This window comes from Thamnophis sirtalis, unplaced genomic scaffold (assembly GCF_051295495.1).
Source record: "Thamnophis sirtalis isolate CommonGarterSnake01/CBP01778 unplaced genomic scaffold, rThaSir2_p1.2 scaffold_4, whole genome shotgun sequence".
Lineage (NCBI taxonomy): Eukaryota > Metazoa > Chordata > Lepidosauria > Squamata > Natricidae > Thamnophis > Thamnophis sirtalis.
Genome location: NW_028261384.1, coordinates 45,283,030 through 45,301,634, shown reverse-complemented (window position 1 = coordinate 45,301,634; position 18,605 = coordinate 45,283,030). Strand labels below are relative to the sequence as shown.

Sequence of the window (18,605 nt, the reverse complement as noted above, 5' to 3'; positions counted from 1 at the left end):
GCATTTTGTAGCTGGGCAGCTGGCTGCCCCTCCTGCTGCTCCTTCCCATAGCCATGTTGGACTTTTATGAGTTTGAGTAGCAGCTAAATGAAAACAAACAGGGTATGCAAGAGTGGTTGGGGGAAAGCAAGTCCAATATGGCTAGGGGAAGGAGCAGCGGGAGGGGCAGTCAGCTACCCCACCAGCAAATGCTGTCCTGCTCCCCTGAGCACCCAAGCCAACCAGTCACTCTTGCCTTTCCCCCTGCCACTGCTCTTCTGGGGCAGCAGAGCTGTGCAGGAGAAACACTGGAGACAGCATGCTAGCCATCCATTACTATTGCTGGCTTTCGCACTCATGTGCACCAGAAACTGGACCCATTGGACAATGCTCATTCATGCCCTGAAAACAGGACGATCTTCCTAGAATGCGCATGTGCAATGAGCAGCTGCACTTCCAGTTTCTGGCACACCAGTGTGCATGAAAATCAGCTGGCCCAGAACTCGGAAGAGCAAGAGGCAACGGCTCCATGTGCCCGGAGAGATGGCTCTGTGTGCCACTTACAGCATGCATGCCATAGGTTCACCATTATGAGGCTAAACCATATGCTGAATGGTTGACGGAACTATGTATATCTAAGCTAATAAAGAAGAGGGCTAGGGGTGACATGGTAGCAGTATTCCAGTACTTCAGAGTGTCTCACCGAGAAGGTGGAGGTTGATCTACTCTCCAAACCTGAGGATAGGAAAAGAAATAATGGGTGGAAGGTCATTACAGATAGATCCAACCCAGAACCAAGAAGACATTTTCTAACAGTGAGAATAATTAACCAGAAAACCCTTATCACAGAGGGTTTGCCTCAGAAAACCCATATCACAAGAGGTTTATCAAGAAGAGATTGGACAACCATTTGTCTAAAATTGTATAGGGTCTCCTGCTCAATAGGGGGCTATTGACAATTTGACAATTCTGTACCCAACATTACATTTATAATGCATAATAGCTTTGAGTGAATTTCCTCAGTGAAGACATTTCAACCAAATCCTTTCTGGGGCTGTAATTCAGATCATAGAAACTCAAGAACTCTCTGCAAGTGATCAACTTAGACTTTTGACAAGAGTGAATGTTTTATCCCTAACCACCTTCTGGGTAAGTATACAGGAAGAATGAGTGTGTGAGTGAGTGAAATAGAGAGAGAGAGAGAAAGAGGAAGGAAAGAAAGAAAGAAAGAAAGAAAGAAAGAAAGAAAGAAAGAAAGAAAGAAAGAAAGAAAGAAAGAAAGAATGAATGAATAAACTCATTTTGGAATGTTTCATTCTTTACAGGGCTATTTCAGTTCCTGACCTTAAACAATATTTATGTAGTGGTTCAGCTATATACATTTAACTTCACTGTTGTACACAGATTTACTAGATGCCTGCATTTGGCATCAGTTACTTAGGATTGAGTTATTTGTCCAGTTATTAAAATTAATGATTCAGAAATTATAGCACTGGCATCTAACAGAAACTTGCTATGTATAATTGGACAATGGAATAGCTTTTTGATTCCAAATGATAGCTATAAAGGCATCAACATTACCTTCAATTTGAACTACTTCTCTTGAACTCAGGTTTCACACCTATACTAACTTTCATAAAGGCTGCCTATATCCTTCAACAGCATTTTTTTTCTTCCAATGGGTTTCTATTTAGTTCTCTTTTCAAACAACTGCATCAATGATGACATGGACTAGGGACTTCTTTCTGAAAAAAGACCTGAAAATCAGGTAAAACTTGTAAATAGGGTGTGTGTTTTTCTGTATTATTGTTCTTTCAATGATAGTCTAGTACTGTATGAATCAGTTTGGTGTAGTGGTTAAAACACAAGCCTGGGAACCATAAGAGCAAGAGTTTTAATTCCAATTTAGGTATGAAGCCAGCCTTAAGATGAAGAGAGAGGGAGAGATTGACAGTCTCAGACCTAGGAAACATGCAATGGTGAATGAGTTCTTAAAAATTTTGCCAAGAAAACTGCAAGTACTGGAGTCAACACTGACTTGAAGAGACAATAAAAACCTTTTTCTAATATAAATAACTTTAAATGTAATATAAATTGTGTTCAATGATTTGTATTTGCTGTAAAGAAAGAGATCAACCAGAGAACATAAGGATAAATGTAATGGAAGCATATCCATTATCCTTCCATATTACATTCTCTGGTTCAGTGGTGGGTTTCAAAAAAATTTGGAACCTCTTCTGTAGGTATGGCCTGTTTTCCAGGTCCACTGGTGGAACCTCTTCTAACCTGTTCGGTAGATTTGACGAACCGGTTCTACCAAATAGGTGCGAACTGGTAGGAACCCACCTCTGCTCTGGTTCCAGTTTAAGTTTATGTAACCTATATGAGATTGTACTTTGATCAAATTCAGTCCTTACCCTGTTAGGTTTAACAGACTTTTAATTTGTAGAATTGTGTTGGTCATTACAGAGCATTAATTAGATAGAATGAAAGCACCGCCTTAGTGTAATTTAGGGACCAATGTCATTTTCCTTCCCCAGTTCCACCCTCCATCACAGGGAACTAAAATTACTAATATCCTGAAACCTGACTCTCAGTTTTTCAAGGTTCTCCCACCCCCGACTTATCCTGAGAAATGGGTTTCTATTTTTCTATCTTATTCCCAGGGTGCATTTCAGTGGTGGGTTGCTTCCAGTTCAGCCTGGTTTGACCGAACCAGTAGTGGGAGCCATGGGAGGTTCTGCCTACCCACCCAGACGCTTCTTCATATGCTCAGAAGTATTGCGCGCAAGCACCAGTGTGCACGTGAGCACGCAAGCACGAGCGAACTGGTAATAAACTGGTTAGCAACCCACCACTGGTGCATTTGAATTTGTTCTGCCTTTCTTTGGGTGGTGTTTTTGGTGATTAATGTTGTAAAGCGATACGGGAACGTTGATTGTTGCTTTTAACCATAAATCTCTCCATCTCTCTCCATCTTTGTGGCTACTGAAAAAAGATCCTCATAGGACTGTTTCATTCTGATAATATTTCCTGGGATTTAAATTGATACATGGGAATTTTTTTAAAAAAATATAGATAAGTAGATTATTATAAAATGAAAAATGGGACATTCTTCCATAACCCTCTGTTTTTTCATTCCTTTGATAATTTCCAGAATTTCTCAGTCCACCCGTGAGAATTTTTTCCAATATCAAAAACTATTTCTTTCTTCTCCTTCTTCTGAAGGAGATAAAAATAAAAATCCAGTATAGAAAGGGTTGGTAGCCCAAATAATAAAAAAATGTGACTTTAGGAAGGCAGACTGCTGTTTTCCCCTTATTTTCTAAAATTTTATTGTAAAAGGCAGACAACCCTGGGGAAAATCCAAAATAATCACTTCAAAGAACACGCTTCAGATATTTTTGAAATTTTGGGACATTTTTCTGTTGAATGAATGGAATCCATATTTCTGATTGTATATAGACACTTCTAAGCATTCTTAGATATCTCCAGTGTGTGATTAAGAACACCAGGAACTTAAAAATGGGTCTCCATTATTCCCAGTCTCCCTTGCCACCAGTTTGTCTTCCCCATAGTCTCAGCAAAGTACACTAGGGAGCACAGGAGGAGGAGATAAATGAATGGCAGGGAAACTGCAGACAGATGGCATTGGCAGGGAGTTTGGCTCAGTTCAGAAACACTCTCCCCTTGGTCCCAAGTTCAGCATCATACCAATGAAAATACATTTTTTAAAGTTTAGCAATTACAGATTACTGTGCATTAATATATAATGCCTTTTCCCTAAAGTTTTAAGCAGAGACATTGCATGCCCCTTCTTGAAGGTAGCTTAATTAATACAAGTGATAAATTACATCATGCCATTTTCCATTATCCAAATATACTATTTTGAATCTAATCTAGCTACATTTAAATGTGTTTCCTGTTTAATAAGTTACACACAAGTAAATGTATTTAGGATAACAAAGAAGCATAGCTTATTCTCTTCCATGTTTGTAGTTTCAGCGTCTGATACTGAAAGCATATTTATTAATTAACGCTGGCATTTCACATTATAAACTCTAATGTCCACCCCAAACTGCATCGGGAACATACAAATCAGTTGCATATACAGATTTTTACATTTACATTTCTATTATTTCTATTTTTTCAAATTTACAGATTTGCCTGTTCTGAAAATAAGTGCAGATGGGTAGTTTTTTTCATGCAAGTGGATGACAATGACACTCCATCTGAAAGATCAAGCACATTATGGATTAGCATAATTTTAATTTGTTTAGAAAGAAATTATAACAAATTCAAAGTAGAACAGTGGACTGTGCAAATATTTCCAAAGACGTGTTGAATAATGCTTGGTGACATATAGATCATATTCTTCAAATTGTGAACACTCCTGCATCTTTTTCCAAGTTTGTGCAGCTGCTTTGTGTAACCAGCTTCTGCCTCTTGTAAGTGTGTTCAGTCATAGGCATCAGAAAAATGATGCAGTCATTTAACAACTAAAAAACATAATTTGTGTTCCAGCATGATCAAAGGAGTTATGTCAAAGAACTAGCATAGCTCTAGTAGGTTACCTTTTGGTGCAGATATTTAGATGCAGAGACATTTGAGGACATTTGCAAAAATGGCTGTCCTGGATAGTTTCCTTATTAATAAAGTGGCTGTTCGTGATGGCATTAGTCTTGCTAAGTAGACCAGAAAAGAAACCAATTCTACAGGAAGGCTAAAATAACAGAATCTTTCCAGGTGATTTTACTGTAGTTTTTCTTCCTTATACTTGAGTGAATTAGGGAGTGGCTGCATTAGCTGCTTACAAATGTTATCTTGTTGCTGTGGATTTTAAAAATGTTTCAGCCTCGGTAACACATCTAGTTCCTACATATCTCCATAAAGGACAACTTCCTTATTCTTTACATGTCCCGTATCAAAGCATAGTTCTTCAGGGTGTTCTTAATCACACCTTTGATTCTTTTCGTTGCAGATGGGCTCAACAAAACAATGCCTACAGGCGGCAACTAGTCAACACTTTCTTTTCTTTAGAAGCCTTTGAGGTTGAAATTTAGACACATTTCTTAAACAAAGATAATGTCAAGGACTATGCTTTGCATCTTATATTTATTTATCTATTTGTAACTAAAATTATCTAAAATCAAGTGGACAAGGAAGCCTGACATACTCTGTCAACAAACTGATCTGCAAACTTTCCTTTGAAGTCTGTCTATACAGACAATATCTCTTATACTTTGGTAATTTATATAACATTCTCAGAGCTAGAGGACTATTCAGAAGACTGGATCAAATGTTCTCTTCCTTCACTTTTTCTTGAAACTATTCTACACATTATAGAGACATGTGGGTCAAATGAAGGAAGTAGAGTTGCCTAGTCACTTTGTAATTTTCCTCTATGAGGTTGGTTGGATTCGATCATGTAGTCCTTGTTTAACCTCCATTTATTCAGTGGCCATTTAAAGTTATAACAATATTGAAAATATGGACTTGAGACTGGTCTTTGAATTTACAGTTCAAGAGTGTTCCTGTAGTCTTGTTGTACCTTCACATACCCTCTCTTCCCAGCAAAAGAACCCCCAGACTCACCTGCCTCACTAGTCACTCTTGAGCAACTCTCCCATCCAATAGCAACCTACCAGCCTGCTTATATAAACATCTTGTAATTTGCAACTTCCTGCTGCTTTCTCCATTGGTTTTGGTTGTTGGACATAAACAGGAAGTTATGAGAAACTTAATTACCCACAATCCTTAATTAATGATGATAGTGAGAACTGCAGCAATTATCTTCAGTATGTGATGTAGTTACATAATGTCTCACTTTAGAACTGCAGGACTTAGCAACAGAAATTCTGGTCCCAACTATTGCTGTTAATTGAGAACTATCTGTATTGCTGGATGTCAATAACATAATTGTTCCCTAAATGAAGAAATTAACGTAGGAAATAAGAAAATGATTTTTATCAAGAGGTAGTAAAATTTACCAATGCCTTTTTAAATAAAAATGAAAATCAGAAGAACAATAATAAGTCAAAAGAGTGCAACATTAAAAATGGCTATACTGAAATGACATAGCATTAAAAATATGCCAAAGGAGATTTAGGAATACAGTCCAAAATCAAAATATTTTTCATTGAATGGCTGTCTATAATGACAATATAAATGCTATAACTGCTCATATTAGAACATCTATATGCTAAGGGCAGCACATCACTACCGAGGTATCATTTGTAACTTCAGCCTTATTTATTCTCAAGTAAATATTCCACACCATATAATCATTTACAAAAATACAATGGAGCTGGTGAGACATTCTTTTGTGAAACAACTTTGGCTATACTGTTAATTGAAAAACTTATACTTTTTTTATAGTCTGCTCCCTCCCTGCATCTGACTTTTGATCGAACAACTGTAATTATCTAATTATTATCTCTAAATGTTTTCATCTCATCTTCCTGCAAGAAAAAATCACATTAGTTTGTGTTGTTGGTTGTTGTGGAGTTTTTTTTTTTCCTGCTCTGTGTATACTTTTTTTTAAATGAGTCAAATGTATACACCTGAGTCATGCAATTCTACTAAATTATCATTTCCCTATATTCTTCCAGAGATTTTTAAATTAGAGATAAATGACCAACACATTCCATCCACACTTTATTTATATTAACCAAATTTATTTATTTTGACTATATGAGAATGGATATGCATTGCATATCTGCTCCTTTCAAAGTGTTATCAGTTGCAGTTTTAACTACCATACATACACACAGACAGATGGAAAATAGACAAAAATGCTCATAGCATATAGCACAGAAAACAATAAAGGTTATCATACTGGAGAATAAATATAGGACCATACGAAAAGTAAGAACATAGGAAAAGAATATGCAAAAATATTAGGACACACAATGCATACAAATACAGATCCATAAACTAAGTGGAAATATAAAAAAGCAAAAATGAAAAATAAGGAAAGCAAGATTGGAAAGGAGGATGGAATAAAGTCAAAGAACCTTAACTTTAGAGGGCCCATTCAGACCATTGAACTTAAACTCTTATTCAGTTCAAGAATCCACATTAAAGTATTCCTTGCTGCCCAACCTCTGTTTGAACACATCTGGCAAAAAAATACCACTCTTCTCAACTCTTGGTAGCTTGATTCACTAATAAAACTATGTCAAAGTGCACACACTGTGATTATTTTGAGACAATCAATCATCAACTATAGCACAGAAGCACACACATAGCGAGAGAAGCCCTTACAGGACCTCTCATATATATAGCCTCTTAATATACTGTACTGTAATATACTATACTGCACAGGTACAGTAAAGGTGGTACCTTCCTCAATAGTAGTAACTGTGAGAGGGATCTTGGAATCCTAGTGGACAACCATTTAAATATGAGCCAGCAGTGTGCAGCAGCTGCCAAAAAAGCCAACACAGTTCCAGGCTACATGAACAGAGGGATAGAATCAAGATCACATGAAGTGTTAATACCAATTTATAATACCTTGGTAAGGCCGTACTTGAAATACGGCATTCCAGGGACATGCAGTCAGGGGAGGCAGGGGAGACAGAGCCTCACCAGCATCATCATGAAAAGAAAAAAAATGTAAAAGGAAAAAGGCAAGAGCTGAGGTAAGGCTGAGCTAGTTGCTGCCAGAGTCACCATGGATGACTCTGCTTAGTGCTTAACTGTTTAAAAAAGCCTCTTAAAAAGTGCCCTCTACAGGAGGCGGCAGGAGAACGAGGTGCCTCATCTAGTCTGACTTTATGAGCAGAGCTAAGCAAGGTTTAAAAGCTAAAAAATTCCTGACGTAGATGAGGAACGTCGTTCTCCTGCCTCCTGCAGGGAGTGATTTTTTAGAAGGTTTTTTAAACAGTTAAGCAGAGTCATCCACGGTGACTCTGGCAGCAACTAGCTCAGCCTGACCTCAGCGCTTGCCTTTTTCCTTTTACATTTTTTTTTCTTTTCATGATGACAGGCAAGAGCAGAGTTGAAATCCCTCTGAAACAGTTGGAAAAGGTACGTGTGTAGGTTGGAGGGAGGGGGAGGAATTCAAAAAGTTTGATTGCATGCAGAGCAATGTTGCCTTTTCAAACACATACACACACACACACACACACACACACACACACACAGCTGGATAAAAGTATATAAGCCCAGCTTCACTGATTACAAGTTTGAAAAGGCAACGTGGCTCCACCCGCAATCAATCAGATCGGAAGGCAGCAGGGGAATGGGGGGTCGGGGTATGGCAGAGAAGCTGCTTTCAAGCCTTTGGAAAATATATCCAATCCAACTTCTGTATTTGTGTTTGTTTGAGAGTGAGTGAGTGAGTGAGTGAGTGAGTGAGTGAGTGAGTGAGTGAGTGAGTGATCCAGCTTCTCTGTGTGCATATATTTTTTTGACAGAGGGGAGAGGGAGGGAGGGAGGAAGGAAGGAAGTTTAAGTTTAAGTTTAAGTTTATTTATAGGTCGCCCAATCCTGAAGGACTCCAGGCGGCTTACAAAAGGAAAGAGAAAAAAGAATAAAATAAAAGAAAGTAAAAATAAAATAAGACAAGTTAAAACGACACAAATACATTCATTTCAATCGGGGCTGGACCTCAACAATGAGGTCAACAGCCCCAGGCCTGCCAGAAAAGCCAGGTCTTGACAGCTTTTCTGAAGGCCATGAGAGTGGGTGAGGTCCGGATTTCTGGGGGTAGTTCATTCCAAAGGGTTGGGGCAGCCACAGAGAAGGCTCTCCTCCGGGGAGCCACCAGCTGACATTGTCTGGCTGACGGCATCTGAAGGAGGCCAACCCTGTGGGATCTTATGGGCCGTTGGGAGGAGTGTGGCAGTAGGCAGTCTCGCAGGTATGCTGGTCCTAAGCCATGTAGGGCTTTAAAGGTAATAACCAACACCTTGAATTGCGTCCGGAGACCAATGGGTAGCCAGTGCAGCTCGCGGAGCATAGGTGTAACATGGGTGTGCCTAGGTACACCCAATATCGCTTGCGCGGCTGCATTCTGGACTAGTTGCAGTCTCCAAACACTTTTCAATGGTAGCCCCATGTATAGCTCATTGCAGTAATCCAGCCTTGAGGTGACTAGGGCATGAGTGACAGTTTGGAGTGCCTCCCGATCCAAGTAGGGCCGCAATTGGTGCACCAGGTGAACCTGGGCAAAGGCTCCTCTGGTCACAGCCGACAGATGATGTTCCAGTGTCAGCTGTGAACCCAGGAGACCCCCAAATTGCGTGCCCTCTCTGAGGGGTGTAAGTTTTCGCCCCCCAGGATCAAGGATGGACTATCTGGGCTGTCCTTCGGGGGGAACATCCATAGCCACTCAGTCTTGTCGGGATTGAGGATGAGTTTGTTTACCCCCATCCAGATCCTAACAGCCTCCAGGCACTGGCACATCACGTCCACCACTATACTGAGCTGGCACGGGGCAGAGAGATATAATTGTGTATCATCAGCATACTGATGATACTTCACCCCGTGCTGTCAAATGATCTCACCCAGCAGCTTCATGTAGATGTTAAATAGGAGGAGGGACAAGACCGAACCCTGCGGCACCCCACATTTAAGGGGCCTAGGGGTCGACCTCTGTCGCCCAACCACACCGACTGCAACCTGTCAGAGAGGTAAGAGGAGAACCACCATAGAACGGTGCCTCCCACCCCCACCTCCTCTAACTGTCGCAGAAGGATACCATGGTCGATGGTATCGAAAGCCGCTGAGAGGTCAAGAAGCACCAGGATAGAGGAATGTCCTCTATCCCTGGCCCGCCAGAGATCATTGGTCAGTGCGACCAAAGCGGTTTCTGTGCTGTATCCAGGCCTGAAGCCAGACTGAAAGGAGTCTAGATAATCTGCTTCATTCAAGGTCCGTCAGAGTTGAAGCGGCACCACCTTCTCAACAACCTCTCCCAAAAAAGGAAGGTTGGAGACAGGACAATAGTTCTTAAGAATAGCTGGGTCCAGAGGAGGCTTCTTAAGGAGGGGTCTTATCACCGCTTCCTTAAGTGGCTGTGGGAAAGACCCCTCCTGTAAAGAAGTGTTCGTAATCCTCTGGAGCCAGCATCGTATTATCTCCCTGCTGGTCGAAACCAGCCAGGAGGGGCATGGGTCCAATAAACAGGTGGAGGAACTCATCACTCCCATGGCCTTATCCACTTCCTCAGGGGTGACAAACTCAAACTTATCCCAGCAAATCTGACTAAGACCCTCCCTCTGCATCTCAGCTGGTGCTGCCCAAGTGGAGTCCAGGTCAGCCCGAATCTGAATGATTTTATCTGACAGAAACTGGACCAACTCCTCAGCTCTTCCCTGCAAAGGTTCCCCTGCCTCCTCACCTTTTAGGAGGGAGCGGGTCACCCTAAACAGGGCAGCTGGGCAGGATTCTGCAGATGCAATAAGAGCGGAAAAATATGTGCATTTTGCCACCCGTATCGCCACTAAATAAGTCCTAATAAAGGCTCTTAACAGTGTTCGGTCAGATTCGGAGTTACTAGCCCTCCAGCGTTGCTCTAGGCGTCTCTTTTGGCGCTTCATATCCCGGAGTTCCTTGGTGAACCAAGGTGCCCTCCTGGATCCACTGCCACGGAGAGGCCACAAAGGCGCAATCCGATCCAGAGCCTCAGCCACTGCAACATTCCAGGCTGCGACTAAGGCCTCTGTCGGGTTGTGGGCAAGGGAGTCAGGTATCCCTCCAAGCTCCTTCTGGAATACTTCCAGATCCATCAGGCGCCTGGGGCGGAACCACTTAATCGGCTCCACCTCCCTGCGATGGGGGAGTAGCATCCCAAAGTCAAGCCTCAGCAGGAAGTGATCTGACCTTGACAAGGGTGAGATCTCTATTCCCCTTAATTCAAGATCACATCTCCACTGCCCCGATAGAAATGCAAGGTCGAGTGTGTGTCCCGCTCTATGAGTTGGACCCTGAACTACTTGGGTCAAGTCCATGGTTGTCATGGAAGCCATGAACTCCTGTGCTCCATCAGAGTGTTCGCCCAGGGATGGCAGGTTAAAATCCCCCAGTACCATCAGTCTGGGGAACTCCACCGCCAACCCGGCTACTGCCTCTAGGAGCGCAGGCAGGGCCATTGTGATGCAGTTGGGAGGTAGGTACATCAAAAACAAGCCCACTTGAACCCCTAGGTCAACTTCAGGAGAAGGGACTCACACCTCATGATCTCTGGGGCAGGGATCCTATGAGGAACTAGTGACCCTCGGATAATAACTGCCACTCCCCCACCCCTTTTCTGGTGTCATGGCTGGTGTAGCACCTGGAATCCATCTGGGCACATTTCCAAGAGGGGGACTCCTTCCTCATAGCCCAGCCAGGTTTCAGTTATACATGCCAGGTCTGCCTCCTCGTCTAAAATTAAGTCCTGGACGAGGAGAGCTTTATTTACTACAGACCTGGCATTTAGCAACAGCAACCTGAGACCAGGGCCCAGCTCTCCTCTGCCACCAGGCCCTTGAATTGAGCCTTTAGTAGGGCCAGAACAAGGAATCGCTGTAAGGTAGCGAATTCTTCTTCCTTGGTAATGGCCAGCCCTACAGCTCCCATCATATCTGCCCCTCCAGTCATGACCAAAATGCCCCAACCCTCCCCCGTTGCATAGACCTCTGCCCACCTCCCATGGCCCCCATTCTTCCCGACAGGCTGTACTCATCATTCATACCAGGAAGGGGAGGGAGGAGAAAAATAATGAAGGAAAACTTTTTCGCAAAGGAGAAAATCAAAGCTGTCGCTTTAAATTGGAACTGAACATGCCTGGCTGTGGAATTCTGGGAGTTGAAGTCCACAAGCCTAAAAAAATTTGAAACCCCTGTGTCAGTGCCTCGCCAGCCATAAGCCTCATCGCATATCACTGCTGCATTCAGTTTTGGTTGCCACGGTGTAGAAAAGATGTGGAGATTCTAGAAAGAGTGCAGAGAAGAGCAACAAAGATGATTAGGGGACTGGAGACTAAAATATATGAAGAATGGTTGCAGGAGCTGTGTATGTCTAGTTTAATGAAAAGAAGTACTAGGGGAGACATGATAGCAGTGTTCCAACATCTCAGTGGGAGTCAAACTATTTTCCAAGACACTTGAGGGTAGAACAAGAAGCAATGGGTGGAAACTAATCAAGGAGAAAAGCAACTTAGAACTGAGGAGAAATTTCCTGACAGTTAGAATAAGTGGAACAGCTTGCCTCCAGAAGTTGTGAATGCCCCAACACTGGAAGTCTTTAAGAAGATGTTGGATAGCCATTTGTCAGAAACAGTATAGGGTTTCCTGCCTAGGCAAGGGGTTGGACTAGAAGACCTCCAAGATCCCTTTCAACCCTGCTATTCTATTATTTGTATTATTTGTATTAAAGTTGTATCAGCCCAAAAACCTTGCTGACTCATTCCGTGCCTTATATCATTGTAGCAGCTGGTCAGCTCTTAAAGTATTTCCCTGACAAACGACCTCTGTTGTTAAAATGTATTTATAATATTCTACCTTCCTGTAACAGGTCCATAATTGATATATTGAAGAACAGCAAACAGATTTTGAACTCTCAACTGACAACCTTTCAGCATTGTTCTTCTTAAAGCTAAAAAGGCCTAGCTCCTTCGATCTATCTTCAGAGACTTAACTTCTAATCCTTTGATCAACCTCATTTTCTTTATCTGAACCTTTTTCAGTTTTTTCTGAATCATGAAAGAATGGTATTTAGTGCTGGGCACAGAACTCATGATAAGATATGAGAATAAATCTAAAGACTTAGTTCCAATGATTTAATTTAGCTGCATCAAATTCTGTAGATATAACTAACATTTCCATGTATCTTTTGGGGATATACATCCTATTGATGACTCATACTGTTGTAACTTTGTAAGTACTGTTCTAGAATCTTTTTTTCCAGAAGTTATAAAGCAAATATGATTTTATAAATGGTAAAACTTAAACAATTATAAAACCATCAGTTTCTAAGTGAGGAATTTTGTGTTTGACATGATTAAATTTCATAATTCATGTTTGTTTGTTTGTTGGTTGGTTGGTTGGTTGGTTGGTTGGTTGGTTGGTTGGTTGGTTGGTTGGTTGGTTGGTTGGTTGGTTTCTATTTCATATTTCTAAACTGCTCAAAGAGGGATTCTGTGTGGTATACAATAAAAATCAAGATATAAAATAACATATAAAATATTGAAACAGTGAAGTTAATTTTTAAAGTTATAATATGTTAAGGAGGCAAGAATAAGTTAACTCTGTTAAAAGTTGGTTAACAAGAGTTAAGGATCTCATGGTACTAACCACTCCATGACTTAAAGGCTTGCCATGAAATGCTTCAGAGTGATTGTTTGGAAAGACAGGAAAATGCCTCACTTCCATGGGAAGAATATTCCATAGGGCAGGGGAAACGGCAGATAAGGCTTTCTTCCCATACTCCCCTAATCAAAATTCTTTAACTGACAGCTTCTACCTTCCTTGCCCGACTAGGTGTGAAGTGCCAATGTAATGGGACAAAGCTACAGGAAGCCTGTTACTTACATCCTGTTACTTTCAACTCATTTCTTCAAATTATGAAATTAATCCTGAATTTTATTTCAGTGTTCTAGTGTATTAAGCATCCTATAATAAGAATCACTTCTAGCTGGGAGAACCAAGGGGTCAATAACTGAGGGAGCCAAGCTTCAAATAGCTAATAGGTTTATTTCTAACAAGGTTGACAAATGCGGCAGCTCACAACCCACGTCTCTTAGCTAACGGCAACAACTGAGAGTTTTGATAGTTCCTTATATAGACCAGCTGTCAACAGGCGACGAGAGGGAAAACTTTTTACATACCACTCCTTCTCACCTAGAGAGCGCATGCAGCTGGGCAGCACTGAACCTGCCCAGATTTTCTTAATGTGCCTTTGGCAGGTGAAGAGGAAGGATGGGTCTCCGTGACTCTTAGATTCAATGGAGACTGCATCACTACTGCCGTTGGATGGGCCATTGCTGGAACCCAGTCAGAATCTGTAGGTAAGTCCTCGGATTGCTCATTGTTGTCCTCATCATTGTGAGCTGGAAGCTCTGTGTTTGGTTGGGCAGTTGGCATTGAGTTTATGCAGCTCCTGACTTGAGCCCACTCCGGCAGCTGTAGATTTAAAGTGTTTTTCTGTTCCCGTAATTGCTTAATATGCCTTCTACATACTTTGCCATACTCTAATTCAAGTAAGGCCCCGTTATTCTCAATATTGTTCCAGGTAACCACGAGGGACTACCACATAATTTTTTGCAAAGACCAAGGCCCCTATTGTGAACCCCCTGAGCTCTCTGGTTAACTCTATGGGCTTCTCTGGTGCATGTTCAGGGTGCAATTGCTCTAGGGTGGTTCTTATCCTCTGGCCTATCAATAGTTTGGCTGGGCTCATGTCAGTCAATGGGCATGGTGTGGTATGCTACACCCAGAGGTATTTATCAATCTTCAACTGCCAGTCCCCCAGGCCCATTTTCCCCAATTATTACTTTGTAGAGTGGACCACCCTTTCTGCCAGGCCATTCCCTGCCAGGTGAAAAAGAGCCACCAAAGCGCTAGGAATGCTTCAAAAGAGGCTGCTGTCAACTGGGCCCCATTATCTGAGACTAGAAGGTGTGGCAACCCATGGATTGCAAATAGCCACCTAAGAGTCCTAATTACTGCTTTGGAGGTTGTCAACAGCTGTTAAGAAAGTCTGTCCCATGAATGGGCCAGCAAAATTGATGTGGATTCTCAATCATGGTGCCCTTGGTGTTTCCCAATTTTGAACTGAGGCCTTTGGTGGCAGAGGCCTTGACTCCTGACATTGATGGCATCCGGATATCCAGTGGGTGACATCCAGATCAATGTTGGTCCACCATGCATAGCTGTGACCCAACACCTTCATCTGTACTATGCCAGGTGGCCTTTATGCAAAGTGGACAACACTGGCTTTTGGAGTGGGGCCGGAATGACTACTCTGGTGCCCCAGAGGAGGCAACCCTGCTGTGTCGACAGCTCATGTAGGGGCAGTATTCTGCTTCTATCATTCCCTAGGGCCAACCCCTCCTAATCCAGGCAATCCTCTAGTGAGTACCTTGTCTCATGTAGTGTATTTGGCAACGTCGGCTGTGATGATTGGGAGTTAGAGGGCATTGATTAGTAGGATGGTGGACACTGGGGCTGGATCCTCCAACTGCTATTGGTTGTGGACAGCGGCTTAGAGTGTCTCCATGGCAGAGGTTCTTTCCTGGTCTCTGGGAGATCGTGTAGTTATATGTGGCAAGGAACATCATCCATCTGGTTAGCGGGGCAATAGGATTAGTAGTGTTTGTCTGTCTCCAGAGAGGATTCCTAAAAGTGGCTTGTGATCTGTTACGAGGTGAAAATCGCACTCATAGAGGTATTCATGGAACCATTTAATGTTAGCCACAATGGCCAGGGCCTCTTTATCTAGCTGACTATAATTGTGTTATGCAGAAGACAGAGTCCTCAAGAAAAATGTGATGGGTGCTTCAAGGCCAGTAGGTAGCTGACTCAGTACAGCCCTGACCTTGTTCGGTGAGGCATCACATGCTAGGACCAAAGGGAGAGTCTCACTATACTGCATAAGTACGCTGTTAGATGTTAACAAAATTTTGACAACTTTGAATGCCACTGCTTCTGGATTTCCCCAGGCCCATTTCACTGATCTATCTAATAGGTGGTGTAGGGGCTCTACTAGTGATGCACGTGGAGTAGAAAAATGTTATAAAAATTCAGCAACCCCAGGAAAGCTTGTACCTTGACCTGTTGGGATTCAGGCTTCCTGAATCGCCTGGACCTTGGTAGCTGTGGGGTGAAGATCACATCTATGAGATAGCCCAAGAATTCCATCCTTGGAACAGCTATGGGGCATTTGGCCTTTTTCAGTTTCAGCCCAACACTTTGAAATTTGCGAAGAACAGTGCGAAGGTGGCTAAGCAGGTCCGCATAGGTAGCAACAGAGACCAAGATATCATCAAAATATGAGACAATGCCTGGAATTCCCTGCAGTAATCACCCCATTAGGTTTTGAAATATGCTGGGAGTAATGCTGACTTCAAACTGGAGTTGGCAGCATTTAAAAACCCCTCTGTGGGTGACTATGGTTTGAGCTTCTTCCGGAGCCTCATTTATGGGCAGCTGCTGATAAGCCTGTGCCAAGTCAAGCTTGGCAAAGACTTTCCCTTCCCCTAGTGAGTGCAGGAGGTGCTGCATGACAGGGACAGAGTAGGCACTTTGATGTAGTGCACAGTTGGGGGTGCACTTATAATCAGTGCATATGCGCACTGACCGCTTGATTTTTATAGAGATGACTATGGGAGTCTCCCAACGAGTGTGGCCTATCGATTCTAGGATGCTTTGCACTATCAATTTGTCAAGCTCCTGCATCAACTTTCAGTCGGAGTGCAAAGGGCATCCTCTGAGGTTTGAGGTGCCTAGGAGCTACTTGGGGGTCCAAATTAAATGTTATGTGTTCTTGCCTAGGCCCTCATAAAACACATATAGGAACTCTTTGATCAGCATGTCCATTTCCAGACTGCTGCTAATGTGGGATGTTCCACTACTCCACAACCCCAATGACTGGAACCAATCCAGTCCCAATAGGCTGGGTGAGAGCCATTTACTATAATTAATGGTAGCGTCACTTTAAATCGCTTAAAAGCTACCCACAACCTGTAGCTACCTAACACAGGAATGGCATTGCCCTGGAAATCCCTGAGCCTTAAAGAACAGAGTCTTAACCAGTTTTTTCCTATCTTTGGAACTACCTTTTTAATGGAACTCCAAGAGAGAATGGATATGGACAATCCAGTGTTGACCTCCATAGTGCAGGGAGTCCACTCTAAACTTACAGTTAAGAATATTTTTCCTTTTGTCATGTGGGCAATTTGGATCATGACTGTTTCTGTTTGGTCTTGTAGCACCAAGAAATAGTCATCGACTTGCCTTGGGTGGTATCAGATCTGCTTCTTGGGGTAGGCATTGTCTGTCTGTAGGCAGTGGTAGGTTGGGCCACCCTACATACCCTTGCTAGGTGGCCTCTATTTCCACATCTTAAACAGATAGTGACCAGCATTGAGATGGTGGACCTCATTGTCCTTGTCTGCTGTATCATTTGGGCTAACCTCTTCATGGTGTATCTTGAATGGCTTTCCTGTTGTTTGCAGATTAGTTTTCATCTGAGTCTCTTCAGTAGACTTATTTAACAGTTCGATTGTGTGGGCCTCATCTAGCACGGTCTGCAATGTCAACTCCATTTTGGCCAGGAGTGGAACTGTATTCAGAGGTCTCTGATGCCACAGATGATTTGGTCTAGGAGGATGTCTTCTAGATCATGAAAATCGCAGTAAAAGGCAGCTGCCCTCAGTGCCATCACATAATATTAATTGATTTGTCTTCCAGTTGATTCCTTTGATGGAAAGCATAGTGGCAGGCTATTCGGGCTGGTGCAGGCATGTAGTGGCTTCTCAGTTTGGCCATTAATGTGTCCTATGACACTGAATGTGCTGACTGAGGTGCAAGAAATGTCCGGGCAATGTTGAACATCTCTGTGCCACATAAATTCAAAAAACAGGCCCTTTTTTGACTGTTTAGAGCTCTGTATAGTCATTCACCTCAAGGAAACATTCAAAACAAGATATAGATGAGTCCCACATTTCTGAGACACTGTTAAAGCCACAAATGTGTTCATCGAAGACATTCCTGCCAGACTGTAGTCACTTGGCAAGTGTGTCTGAGGAATTTAGGCTTGCCTTTTTTCCTGACTTCTTGTCATCTATTGCTCTGAGAGGAACAGTAAGCTCTTTAGTGACTGGGCTCTGAGTTAGTGACCTATGTACAGCTCTCTGGTGCCTCAATTTGATGATCCCACCTTTGTCTCCAGTGTTCTAGCTGGGAGAACTGAGGGATCAATAACTGAGACAAGCCAGGCTTCAAATAGCTAACAGGTTCATTTCTAACAAGATAGCCAAACGCAGCAACTCACAACGCACGTCTCTCAGCTGATGGCAACAGCTGAGACCTTGTTCGACAGCTCTTTATATATACTGGCTGTCAAACAGGCAACCAATCAGAGGAGCGTATAGCACCTGTAATCAAATGGATCAAAGGGAGAGCTTCATACATAACAGAAACTATGCCTTTTCATAGTTCAGAACCAAGGGCTCGAATTTGTGAGTCAGGAGCTCTTAGAATTTTATTTTTCAATCAAACTCTATTTAATTTCTATGAATCCAATATATAGTTAGCCTTGAGGCTAACTAATCAGAGTTGTTTTCAGCATTCCCAGAGTCTAAGAAAGGAGTTACTCAAAGAAATAAAGTTAGTTGATTAGTTCTTGACTAATCTTTGATGATTTTTTTAATTGCTGCATTACTGTTAATGTGTTTACAGATTGATCTATTTATATTTACTGTAGAATTTCCCCAAATATCAAAGTCAGATTATGTTGTCAATTTTATGGATCTTTTTGAAAACAACGGTAACATTTTACCATTTCAGCAATTTAGCACTTATACTATTTTCCAAGATTTTTCAAAAATAATGCATCAAATTTGGATACACTGCTAGAAGGTTCAGTAGTCTAGAATGAAAACAAGGATGGCCCTAATGAAGTACAGTCCAGCCCAT

General features: G+C 42.2%; 1 pseudogene; it reads right to left on the bottom strand.

The window, feature by feature from the left end:
- Positions 1–8,605: 8,605 nt before the first annotated feature.
- Positions 8,606–17,233, bottom strand: LOC148045825 (uncharacterized; annotated as a pseudogene).
- Positions 17,234–18,605: the final 1,372 nt, after the last annotated feature.